This window comes from Crocodylus siamensis, chromosome 13 (genome assembly GCF_052110815.1).
Source record: "Crocodylus siamensis isolate JL-2025a chromosome 13, ASM5211081v1, whole genome shotgun sequence".
In the NCBI taxonomy this organism is placed as follows: Eukaryota; Metazoa; Chordata; order Crocodylia; family Crocodylidae; genus Crocodylus; species Crocodylus siamensis.
Window position 1 is genome coordinate 13,195,825 of NC_143407.1, and position 12,643 is coordinate 13,208,467.

General features: G+C 48.8%; 1 protein-coding gene across 7 annotated transcripts in view; it reads left to right on the plus strand.

Annotated features, from left to right (window-relative positions):
* Positions 1 to 1,580: 1,580 nt before the first annotated feature.
* PPFIA4 (PPFI scaffold protein A4) overlaps positions 1,581 to 12,643 on the plus strand; it is a 169,137-nt gene continuing 158,074 nt past the window's right edge. For all 7 annotated transcript variants that reach the window (XR_016439002.1, XR_016439003.1, XM_090026214.1 and 4 more), the window contains exon 1: positions 1,581 to 1,628. The gene's annotated coding sequence lies outside the window, so the exon portion shown is untranslated. The remainder of the gene's footprint in view (positions 1,629 to 12,643) is intronic.

A 12,643-nucleotide genomic window follows, 5' to 3' on the forward strand; every position in this document is an offset into this window, starting at 1 on the left:
CCAAACAGTGAGGCCACAGGCACCCAAGCCCACTTCTCAACTCCTGTTTGGACTGTCTGAAGGACTCCTAAGGGGGGCAACACCCATATACATGGCAAGCAGCACTCCACCCTGCTCAGAGCCAACCTGAGACATCGCAGACCTTTGGAAAGGCCTAAGCATAATCCTTACCCAGGCCAGTGATAGGAATTTCACCTGCAGCTTGTGTCTCTAGGAGTTGAGGGCCAGGCCAATGGAGTCCTGCACAGTTGGCACATACCTCTGGGCTTCCTAAAAGGCAGGGTGCCAAGCTGGGGCATGAGTTGGGTGGCCATCATAGAGGACGTTTTGGTTTTCTGCTACTCTGTCCCCTGTCCTCAACTGATACGAAACCTGACACCTTAAAGAGAAAAATAGAGGACATAAAGGCATCAGGTTTTGTATCAATAGAGGACAGAGGACAACTGGACTGTCCTCTATGATGGACACCCTAGTGAGTGGCATGGGCCGCATCTGTGTGGCACGCAGCAGATCAGGGAGGAAGAACAGATCTGATTTCTGTGGCTCAGCAGCTCGCTCACTGAGTTGAGCATGGGCAGGTTGTGAGCCCAAAGCTGGGTGTGGGCCTCTGAGTTCCAGCCTGGCAGGCCTGAGAACCGTCTGGGATAATAGGGCTGGTCCTGCTTCGAGCAGGGGGTTGGACTAGACCCAAGGTCCTCCCAGCCCTCGCTGTCTATAACTGTGACAAGCAGCTCAGTGGCCGAGGGCAGAAAATAGCAGCAGAGCAGCAGCTTAGGGGGAAGAAAGGGAGCAGAGTGGCGCTTGAGGAGAGCGAAGGGCTAACCTGTGGCCCGCCTGCCCAAAAGGTTGCCCCTTCCCCAGGCCCCCCCCGATTGTTAAAGGGGGCAGTACACAGACAAAGCTTTCCTCTAAAAAAATCCTGCTCTAAGCCAAATCCAGTCCAAATCCATGAGTCAGTCCAGAGCCCTACAACCAGCAAACATCCTCACCCCCACCAGGGGCTTCAGATATTTCCAAAGTCTTCTGGAGGGCATCCTACGTGCAGGCCCAACCCGGAGGCGTGGGGTTTGGATGCCCCGAGTTTTGCCAGCCCTCAGCCCTACGGCCGCAGGAAGAAGCAAGGGAGGAGACTCCCGTTTCCATTAAATGGGCTTAAAGCTGCCGCACCTCGGCGGGCACCGAAGCAGCCGGGAGAGGGGTTCTCCTGCGGGGCGGGCCAGGAAACCTGCCTGCTCGGACACGGGGGGTAGGTTGTAGCCCCGTCGGCCTAAGGACATGGGGAGACCAGATTCTTTGGGTGAATCCGGTCTCTCATATTAGACCAACTTAAATCGTTGGACAACGATATTTTTAGCAAGCTGTCGGGCTGAATAACCCCTTCGTCAGGCGGAGGAAGCCCCGGCAGTTGGCGGGGCAACTCGGGTACAGTCTCCCCTACCGGGTTAAGGAGCCACCGCGCTGCTCCTGAGCCAGTCACGGCCTCGTCTCTCCGCGCCCAGCCGCTTGAGCTCCGCCCCTTCCCGCGCTCGGGCCCCGCTCGTGGGGCGGGGCCTGGCGGGCGGGCTCCGGCGCAGGGGGCGGGGCTTGCCCGGGCCGGGCTGAGGGGAGAGCGGCAGCGGCGGCGGTCGGTGAGTGGCGGCGGCCAGGAGCGCTGCATCCCGCCCGGGAGGCCGCGGCGGGTCCGCGGCTTAAGCTGTGGGAGGAGGAGGAGGCAGGGCCGGCGGCAGCGGCGCAGGGGGACGCAGACCCCGAGTGCTGCCCGGGGTCGGAGCGGGGCGATGCTCTGGCGCTGTCACGCGGGGGAAGGGGCGAGGGCCTGGGCCAGCTCCAGCTGTTTGTCCTCAGTCACCACCCCCGGCTGCTCAGCTCCTCAATCCCCCTCTCTGCTCAGGACCGAGCTGCCCAACTTGACGTTTCCCATGCTCATCCCTGGCGTGCCCGGCGAGGGGCGCGCGCAGACCCGTGGCTCCGAGAGCAGGACTCTGGGTCGCAGCCGGTGCCCGCGGCGCTGACAGTCGGCTCTTGCCTGGCTGTCCCCGGGAGCGCGGGTATCCGCCGCACGCAGGGGGCGGCTTCAGGGAGTGTGTTCTTTAGGACCGAGCCGGGGGGTTGTCACTAGGGCCCGGCTCCGTGTGGTCTCTCATTTGGAGCGGTGGCAGGCGTGTGTTGTAGCTGGGGTGGTTTGGATGCTCCAGACTCCTTGAGCCTGATTTTTTTTGTTTATTTGTTCCCCCCCCCCACTTGTACTTTGTGTTACGGATGCCTCATCGTTATGGGGTGTTTCTTGCCTGGACAAAGTTGGTGTGAGTGGCTCTGAGGTGTAAGACACCTGATGGGAGTGAGGGGTTCGGCTGTGACCAGAGCTAATGGGCAGGCTCGGTGCCGCTGAGTGTGCAGCCCTTTCCGCTGTCTCAAGGGGAGTTTGGCTTCTGTTCTGTCAGGGAGCACAGATGGTATTTGGCAGTGATTTCGAAGAGTATGCGCCTGCCACTATCTTACTTCTTGCAGGGGAGGAAGCTGCCGTGGCTTCCAGCGTAGGTGGGGATCAGAGGAATGAAAGCACTGTTGTTTTTGATATCGATGACTGAGGTGGAGGATGGATCTAGGGGCGTCTCTGGAGACCACCTTTTCATTCATTTTAAACCATTATGAATGATGCCTAGTTTTGCCATCCATGTGGGTTTTGGAGCCTCTTAAGCTAACACATTTCAGTCTGCTGTGCCAGGATGGACACCTGTAATGGCTCATGGTAACACAGAATCATGCACAAGAAAACAACTTTCTTGCCAAGGAGCAGCAAAAGACTGCGTGGAGGAAAAAGATGGAGGCCAAACCCTAGTTTTGCTATGAAAGACACTTCACTCAGTTCAGGAATAGGAAGCAGTGTTGTGTGTATGTGTGGTTTTTAGTGAAGAAAGGTGACTGTGCCCCAAAACTCGCTAAGAACTTTTTTCCGACTGCTCAGTTGGTGTAATAAAAGAGATCACATATACCCAAAGAACCTTGCCTGTGTATATGTGTCTACATTTTCTTCAATTTTTGAAGTTGTTGGCAGTGGGGAGAGTGACCTATAATAAGTTTGTGATGAACAAACATCTTTCCTCACCTAGCACCATTTTCTCATGAGCTGATTTAGTATTTTTAGTGAAGACTAAGAAATATTGAATTGCTTATCACAGGAAAAAAAGCTTTTAAAATATTTTTCTACTTTTTCTACTTAAAGTGTTAGGAACGTCCCATCTTGTTTCCTGCTAACTTTTATTAGAGGTCTCCTTAGATGCTTCTTCACACATGTGAATTGGGAGATCTCTGGGCCAATAACTGAACAGACAGGATCTTACATCCTTAGCTTCAAAACTTGGAAGAAGTTTTCTGTTAAGAGTGTTAACAAAGAAACAAAACCCATAATTTAAATAACAGATGGCCACTGGCTTGTGCTGAAAAAAATCAGTGTGTGTAGAGAGAGCTGCGAACAAGTTCTTTAGATGTAAGGCTAGTATTTAGACAGTCTTAAAATTAAAGTAGCTGAAGATGAGTTAGGACTTTTTTAAACAGAGCAGTTACATTGGTAAAACTCAGATTGTAACAATCTAGTTTTAAACTACTTGGGTGCAAGTCCTTGTGTGCACACTGAATATTGATTTAACTTGCATCTGAAAAGATGCCCACAAACACCTAAATGTTTGACATTCATGAATCTTTCAGTGCAAAATTACAGTTAGTCCAGTCCTATCTATCCTCTTTGCCTCCCCAATCCCTCTCATCTTTTTTTTTTTTTTTTTTTAACAGTGCAGTAGTGAGTATTACTGGGTAGTCACTGGGTTCCTCACTGTCTTTGTCATATGTATCGTTGTGCACTGTGGAGTAGGGCAACACTTATCCATTGTACAGATGGCAAAAGAAACTATTGCACACATCCTTGAAGGTATGCAAGTGCCTAATTCCTATTGAAATTAATGAGAGTTAGATACCAAATGCCTTAAATCTGGCCACAGTCATACAGAGAATTGAACCTGGGTCTCTCGAGTCCTAGGCTAATGTCTTAACTCAGGGCTGTCCAACTTTTTTAAGGGGCTGGGGGCCACACCAAGGTGAGACGTGGACCCCTGTGGTCACATGGCCCCACCCCCAGTGCTGCACCACATTCTTGTATGGCTCCAGGCTCACCCTCAACTGTGTGCCGCCCTGTACTGCACAGCCCCCAGGGGTGGGAGCAGGAGGTGGAAGTTGGAGGGAGGGGGGAGCCCAGAGTGATAGGAAATGGGGTTTGAGCAGGAGCCTGGGGACTGAAGTTAACCCTTTGTGGGCTGCATGGAGCTTGTGGGCCACCAGTTGGACAGCTGTGTTCTAATCCACGTGGCACCCCTTCTCTCCTAACTTTCCCTTTCAGCTAATTGGCACCCCCTTGGCTGGCATCTGTGATGTTATAATTCTGTGGGCTGGACAGGACTTGAAGTTCTAGTTCAAAAAGCATATCACTCCCTTCTGCTTTTCAAGTGGTTTCAGGCCTTTTTTTGCTAATTGTGGAGAAGTGGGTATGAGAGAAGGACTGGGCATGGAGGTCACCTCTAATTATAAGGGTGTGCAGCAGATGAAAGCTGCTGCTTAAATCTTGTCACCCACATAGCATCTCCAGCTTGAGATGCTTGTTAGTTGGACAGGTGCCATTCCTCAGTTCTGCCTTGCACGCAGACTTGGGTGAATGTGGAGCCTGGTGGCTGCTATCCACAGGGAGCTGCTGAGGTCTTTCTTTTGTTTGTAGTAGCAAAGCCTCTGACGGCAAGTGTGTTCCTGTGTAATGTTCAGTACTTGGGTAGCAGCTGATTGGGAAGCAGTCCCCCAGAGTGAGCACCTATGAGGAACACTTATTGCTGCATTACTGGAGCATTTGCTTGCCAGCAGGTAACGGAATCATCTTCATGCCATTTCAGGATGGTTAATGCCAAACTGTATGCTTGTCTTTGCAGGGGGGAGGATGTGCCATGAGTGCATAACTGCATGTGCCTGATGTCTTTAAATAGCAAGCGTTCTGCCTTGGGGTTGAGCAGCAGAGAAGGATGCTGCAGGCTGCCTATGCTGCAGGCTGCTTGGACTGTTTTCCAGCCTCCCCCAGTGGGGAGGGTCAGTCACTGTAGCAAGCCTCACATTGCATATTGCTGGAAGGAAGGAAAGGCAACCTCCCTCCTGAACTGCTGCCAGTCAGCCTGGCGCACTGCTGATTTAGGGCTTTGCTTTCAATCCCATCTTGAAAACAGCAAAGCATCTCCATAACAATATCATTATTTTTTTCCAAAGCCAAACTCAAGGCACAGGTAATGTGATGGGGCAAGATGAAGCTGATCTGCCGTGGTGCTGATAGCTATGTGTTCCCCATGGGATTTCTGCTCCCATATAACTAGTTGCAGGGACTGCTTCATTTAAAGGTAGAACTCTGCGTGACAAAGAGGATTCATTTGGGCACTGGATACTTGGAATCCTAGTGCCTGTTTAGAGCCTCCTTTGCACCATGAGTGAGACTGAGCAGTCAGCGCCTGTCCTATTTAGAGGCTGTGAGTTGGATCCCATCGGTGGTACGGGTATGAAAATAGATACTCTTAGCTATTCGTTAGCATCACAGAACAGCACCTTGCTTGTCAAAGGTCTTTGTGTACTTCTTTCTAAATCCAGAAAAAGGCTTATTGCATGGCTGGAGAATTAACATAAGTGGAGCTCTCCTTGAAGTTCTTGACTTTCTAATTTATAGGTATTCTGAAAGCACTTAGTAATAAATAGTACATGTGTTTTGCTTTTGCTTTTGCTTAGCAGCTCTGGTCCTGGACTAGGATCCCATGATACTAGATGCTGTACAAATGCAGAACAGAACCAAAGGTTTTATGATCTTAAGTAATGTAGTGCTGTAATGTAGTCTAATTGTTCAGTGTTTCCTGCACCCTCAGTTCTTGGCTAGGAGTCAGAGAAGGCACCAAAACCCTTTTGGTTGTGACTGGTTCGTTCATATAGTTGTGGAAGCAACTCACTTGTCACAATTGTAGATTTTAGAAAGCCAACTAAAAGGTAAGGATTTCACTATGGAAATCCCTTTGGAGCCTCTTGGCATCTCACGGCAGAGGTTCAGCTACATGTGTAACCTCTCCTGTTGAGAAGCCCCTGAAAGTATGGTCCTGATGCAGCTCTTCACTACCTTTACCTCAGGTAGCTTCTGTGAATGGTGGAGAAAGTGTGATGCCTTATACAGTACAGCTCCCTGCAAATTGTGGGGTGAGCTTGGTCAGTTTGGGTGCAGGGCAGTAGAGTGGCCAGTGGTGAGGGATCTGCATTTCTGTATCTTAGCCCTTAGGGTGGTAAGATAAACCCTAGAAGTCTGAGGAGAGCTTGCCAAAAGAGCACACAAGTGCTGCTAGACATCACCATTTCAACTGGGTGGTGGAGGAAGGAAGATGGAAAGCAGATTGCTCTCCTTTTAGCCACGTTCCTTCTTTGGGGTAGGACGGCTCCAAAGCGGGGCCTCTCTGTCATCTTCCCACCTTGTCCTAGTTTGATCTAGCACTGGCAATGCAGAAGCATGGGACTGGGACCTCTATCCTCTCCCTAATAGTCTCTTCCATTTGCTGCTGTGATTGAGCACACATCGAGTTTTGCTGGAACTTCTGCTGTTTTGTGCAACTGCAGTAGGCTTTCTTCTCCCTCTCCTGCCCAGCTTTCTGCCTCTGGCCCCTGCATGCTCTTCCAGGACCTGTTTTTTGGTCATCTACCTTGTGGGATGATGTAGCTGTGTTGATGCTGAATATCTTGTCGCCTTGTTTGATTTCCCCCCCCCTTCCCCCCGCCGTGCTGTGAAGTTGTTCTTAGTACCATCTCCAATGAGCTGTGTTTGTTCCCTCCTGTTTACCAGTTCTCACACCCCCGGGGAGGGGTAGTGTTAATGAAGTGTGAGAGTCACATGGCCCGATCCTGCTGGCTGGAACTTTTGTTCCCTGAAATTTCCCACAGTTGCTGCCACTGGTACAATCCCATAGGTGGGAGCATTGGCACATAAAGGCCACTAGTGTGTCACACCTTTCTGGTGTCAATGTCAGTGATGATTGCTGACGCAGGAGAGCTCTGAGGCAAAGTTGGAAAATGTCTGAGAAAATACCGGGTGTAGATTGGAGCTAGAAGGTGCCTAAGTGCTGAATTCAGCCCCATCCATTGGTGCCTCTCCTTCTGAGGCATGCTCCTTCTGAGCTGTGCCCACAGGTCTGGCACATGTGGCTGTAGTAGCCCACTGGCCACTTGTACAGAATTGTAATATCATTCTGTGCTCTTTGCCTGATAGCGACTTGTTTCCTGCCCCAGCCAAAATGTTTTGGTTGGGTCCCTGCCCCAGTAGTGTTTGCCATGTTGCACATTTGCTATCTACTTCCTGGTATCTGCTTACGCCACATGTACTGACCATGTTAACTAAGGTGTAGCTTCCAAAGGGAGCGCTTTGCGCAATGGGGAAGGCTGTCCAGCTGCAAATGCACATCTTTCCTGGGCAGAAGGGATCTGATGGCTGTCTCAGAGAAGGGATCTGTTGGCATGCTCAATTGTGCAAGGTGATAGGCTAGGAGTCTAACCAGGCTTGGGGAATATTGGGGGTGGGCGGAAGGCAGAAATGAAACGGGCTTTGCTTTATGCACTCTGCTTTCCCACTGAGCTCACTTGGGGCCATGACTGGGAGCACTGATATAAAGCTGACTAGATCGCTGTCAGGGATTCCCCCATGTGTGTTAATGCCCTGTGAGCAGTACAGTGATATGGTAATCTGTAGCATAGGACGATGGCCCTGGGGGTGGCATAGGAGTTCTGTGAAATGGGAAGTGTATACATTTAGGAAATGAGGCAGAGGGTTGTACTCTTGAGTCCCTGAAATAATCTTTTGTTATGTTGAACAAGCAGAGTCTTTGCTTTTTCCGTGCCAATTTCTGCAGTCTTGGATAATCTTGCTGTGCTGAGGCACAGTTGTAGAAGTCGTGGAGATTCCCATCTGCCTGTTAACAGTTGCTGTCCTCAGTACTCTCTCCCTGACTGGGCTAGAAAGGGTGGTGCCAGGATCTTACAGGATTTTTTTATGTCTTGGGGGATTTTCGCAGGGGGGGGGGGTGTTGTTTTCTAAATGCAGATGAGCAGTGTAAAGGTCCCACCTCACGATAGAACCTAGCGAGCCTGGACGTTTCCCTGTAGCTGGGTCTGTCATTTAGCTCTGCACTTTAAGGAGTCTTCCAGGCTCAAGATAATCTACCAAACATTAGAGTGAGCTTGCAGTGGTGTAGTCTCCTAGTAGATTTTGTGGTGTCGGCAGTGCCAGGCTTTGAAAGGCTTCTTGCACCCATACCTGCCAGGTGGGGGTTGGTCGGCAAGTTTAGCCTGAGCTCATCTGACTCCCAGGAGGGAGAGGTCATTCCTTTTGCGACTTGGCAACTGCAAATCCCCTGTAAATGCTCCAAAGATTTGGGGTTGTTTATAAATTGCAGTATTAATCAACCCCTATGGGAGCCTTCTCCTCAAACTGTATTGACTTGGGTTCTTCATGTGTCCCTCTTAATTAAAAGCCCTCTCCAACTCTGATAAATATAAGAGCTCTTCTCTGGGCTTTCTTCAGTTTGTGCCATCTTACAAGGCAAGTGTCTGAGACTGGATGTAGTTTTGTAGGTGGTGCGTCCCCGTAACCTTTAACAGTAATGCAGTTCCTCTGCTCTTTTTTAGTAAAACAGGTCTCTTGCTGCAGCTTAGAAACCTGTTACTCCTCTGCTTCACTGACCATGCAAGTGCAATTCTGGGACTCCAGAGGCTCTGGTTCAGTTCTTTTCTGCTACAGACTCCCCATGTGACCTTGGGCAAGACACTTAGGGCCACATTTCTGTTTAGGCACCTAAGTCAGTTGATTTTTTTGATACCTTAAAAACCCTGACCCTTATTCTCACTGTGTATCAGTTTGTCTGAAATTAAAACTAGCATTCTCAGTTACTGGAGAGGTCTGCATGAGCACTGGCATCTCTTTAGAAACACTGATCACCAATAAATCTCATTCTGACTGCCCTGTAGCAAATGCCATAAGTGTGCACTTGGAGACCTCTCCCACATATGTTCGCTTGGGCCTAAAATTGCCAAGGCTTTAATTACCAAATAACTTGGCTATGGCACAGCCACCATTTTTATTTTAATATTTCCAGATAGCTTAATATAGTACAGCTGCTTGTTTATAATAAGCCAAATGCTGTTCTCCATATACAATATTTAAATAATGCATTAGCTATATTCATGTCATTAATAAATTAAGCGACTGTGGCATTGATGCCTACACAGTTGGATGGGTAAAAAACTGGCTGATGGGGTGCACCTAGAGAGGCAGACAGGTCATACTCAACTTTGCGAGATGTGAGCAGTGGGGTCCCCCAGGGCTCAGTCCTTGGGCCTGCACTGTTTAACATCTTCATCAGTGACTTGGATGAGGGGGTTGAAAGCACATTGTCCAAGTTTGCTGATGTCACTAAGATGTGGGGCGAGGTGGGCACACTTGAAGGGAGAGAGAGGCTGCAACTAGATTTAAACAGACTACAAAAGCGGGCAGATGAGAATAGGATGGGGTTCAACATAGACAAATGCAGGTTGCTGCACCTTGGGAGAAGGAATCCACAGCATACATACAGGCTGCAAAGTTTCCCTCTTGAAAGCACAGAGGTGGAAAGGGATCTTGGAGTTATTATTGACTGCAAGATGAACATGTGCTGCCAATGCCAGACCACAGCCAGCAAGGCCAGCCATACCTTGTCGTGCATCCAAAGATGCATCTCAAACTGGTCCAGAGAGGTGATACTCCCCCCTCTGCGACATTGGTTAGGCCGCAGTTGGAGTACTGCATCCAGTACTGGGCGCTGCACTTTAAAGGGATGTGGCCAGCCTGGAGAGGGTTCGGAGGAGGGCCACCCGTTTAGTGAGAGGGCAGCAGGACAGGCCCTATGAGGAAAAACTGAGGGATCTGAACCTGTTCAGCCTCAGCAAGAGGAGGCTGAGGGGGGACCTGGTGGCTGCCTACAAACTCATCAGGGGAGATCATCAGCAAATAGGAAGAGCCCGATTCTCCACACCTGGGGTGTCGAGGAACAATGGTAATAAGCTGATGGAGAATAGGTTTAGGTTAGAGATCAGGAGGTAATATTTTACAGTTAGGGTGGCCAGAATCTGGAACCAGCTTCCTAGGGAAATGGTCCTTGCCCCTATCTTGGGTAAATTCAAAAAGAGTTAGATGATCACCTGTCTGGGGTCTTGTAAACCTAGCATTCATGCCTGTGGCAGGGGGTCAGGCTAGATGATCTGTTCAGGTGCCTCCTGACCCTAGCTACTATGAAATGATGAAAACGCTTCCATAAATGACGGTTTATTATTGGTATTATGGTAGCTCCTCTGAGTTTGTCATGGATCAGAACCTCTTCGTACGAGGTGCCATACAAATGCTGAATGAACAGCTCTTCCTTACTCTAAGGATCTTGTCTGTTGGATTTGGTACTCTGCCTCCAAGAGATGTGGGCTAGGATGGGGCTGGGGGACAGACTTGTTTCGTATCCTCTGAGTAGCTTGAGGGGTCAACAGGACTCTTGCCATTATTCAGAGCAGCTGTCAGCTCTCTGACCTGAGCTGTGGTACAGTTTCAGATCCCCACGGCACAGTGCTTTGAGCTTGTCCTTCTACATGTCCACTTGCAGCAGGGCTTGTGAAGGGGCAGCGGGCAGCTGCAGCATGAGAGACCTCTCTGTGCTGCTATGGCACTACATAGAGACTTAAGTAGGGGCAGTATATGTCCCATAGCATTGAAACTCTGTCAGTGGGAAACCTAGAAGTTGGCGGGGGGCTGTGCTGAGTTTAGGGGCTGCCAGGAAGTGAAGTAGGCAGTCAAGGGAATCCAGCCCAGGTAAAAAACTAGGTCTGGTTTGTAGGAAACTAGGCTGGGAGTTGAGGAATTTGGAGAACTCAAGATCCTAACTGGCCTGTTATTTTTTAAAAAGAGGGGGGGGAATGTAATGAAATATTTTTAAAATGTAGCTTGAGAAACATCACACAAAAAAAAATCTCCAGTATCTCAAACCAAGAAGCACCCAACAACTTAAGCTATGTGAGTGGAAAATGAAATGTAGGTAACTATTTGTGTATGTTAACAGCTTGTCCACCCAACAAATGCATAACAAAATATATATGTGTATATGTTTATAATAGATATATATTTACATGTGCAATTTTAATGCTGCCTTGATATCCAGTGCTGCCCACCACTGTTTGTTGAACAGGGACACACTTGCATCATTACTGCTGCAAACTCTCAAAGCCGCTAACTAAAAATGTAGAGGAATCCATTTTATGCACAGTTGCTAGAGAGGTGCCTGTAGCATATGCAGTTCTATTGAATCTTGACACTTTCCACCCCAAATAAATAAATCACTAGGCTTGAAAACCTGGGGAATGTGGTCTGCTTGCTGAGGAGACTGGGAGAAGGTGGAAGCATGGCTGCATCTAGATGGCTGTGCCTTTGATTTTTATAAGAAGTTTAAGTGTGGATGACATGTTGAGGTTTCCAGCCTTGTGAATTGAAAGTAGATGGATAGGCTGGTTTTCCTGGCGAATAGGGGTTGAGTGGAAAAGTATCCTTCCTGGATTGATTGTTTATGGGTATTTGATAGGGTGCCTCATGTGAGAGAGTCTCTAGGCAATAAGTTGCAGTCTGGAGACTGGATAACCTGTGAAATTGTTTGGATATTTCTCTGGCTGCTTCCAAAGTGGTAAATGCTTATTTAATTTTGAAACTGTAACACTTTTTGAGGTAGGTGTTTTAACCTGTGTTCTGTACCAGTGTACAGCACTAGCACAGTCTGGTCGGCCCTTTGAGCTCCCAGAGTCAACACTACTGCAATGCAAATAAATTATTGGATGCAAACTTTGATTAACACAGTCTTGGGAAAAACCCCAGAGTGCAGAAGCCAAAAGAGTATCTGGTTTCTGCAGGCTTGTAGGCAGGAGTGTCCTTGCTGCCTCTACATTTTCATCTTTTACTGAGGGTAGTCAACTCTGGTGTTGCTCTAATAATGGTTCTCAACCTTCTTAGACTCAAGGCACCCCTTGCTATGTTGGAGGCACCCCTTGGAAAATGAAAGCTCATAGTTTTCAGCTGTTTTTTTGACTACAGAAGCATAATAAAAATGCAGTTCCTCTGTTGCAAAGATCTCAGGAAGATAGCAACAGGGCTGAATGCTCTGGACACTATGGATTATATTTGAAACCTCTGGGTTTATCTTGTAAGTCATGTTTGGACACCTAACAGTGCTAACATTGTGTGGCACCCTGCAGCACCTGTGAAAAGATCTCAAGGCATCCTGGCTGAGAATCAGTGCTCTGCTATCTTGTGCTGTGCAGGTTTCAGTGTATTCTCTGGTTCCTCTGGTGGCAATTCTCATGAATGCAGAAATCAGGGCCCATTGGCTAGAAGCTGATGCTAGCCAAACTCAAATGGGGAAGCAGGTGCAAACATTTACTGGTGGAGCCTTTTAGCCATTGGAACCCCTTGCTACAGGATGTGGTGAATTCCAGAAAGGAGAGTCTTGGATGCCCTTTTAAAAAACTCAGCTCTGCCTCA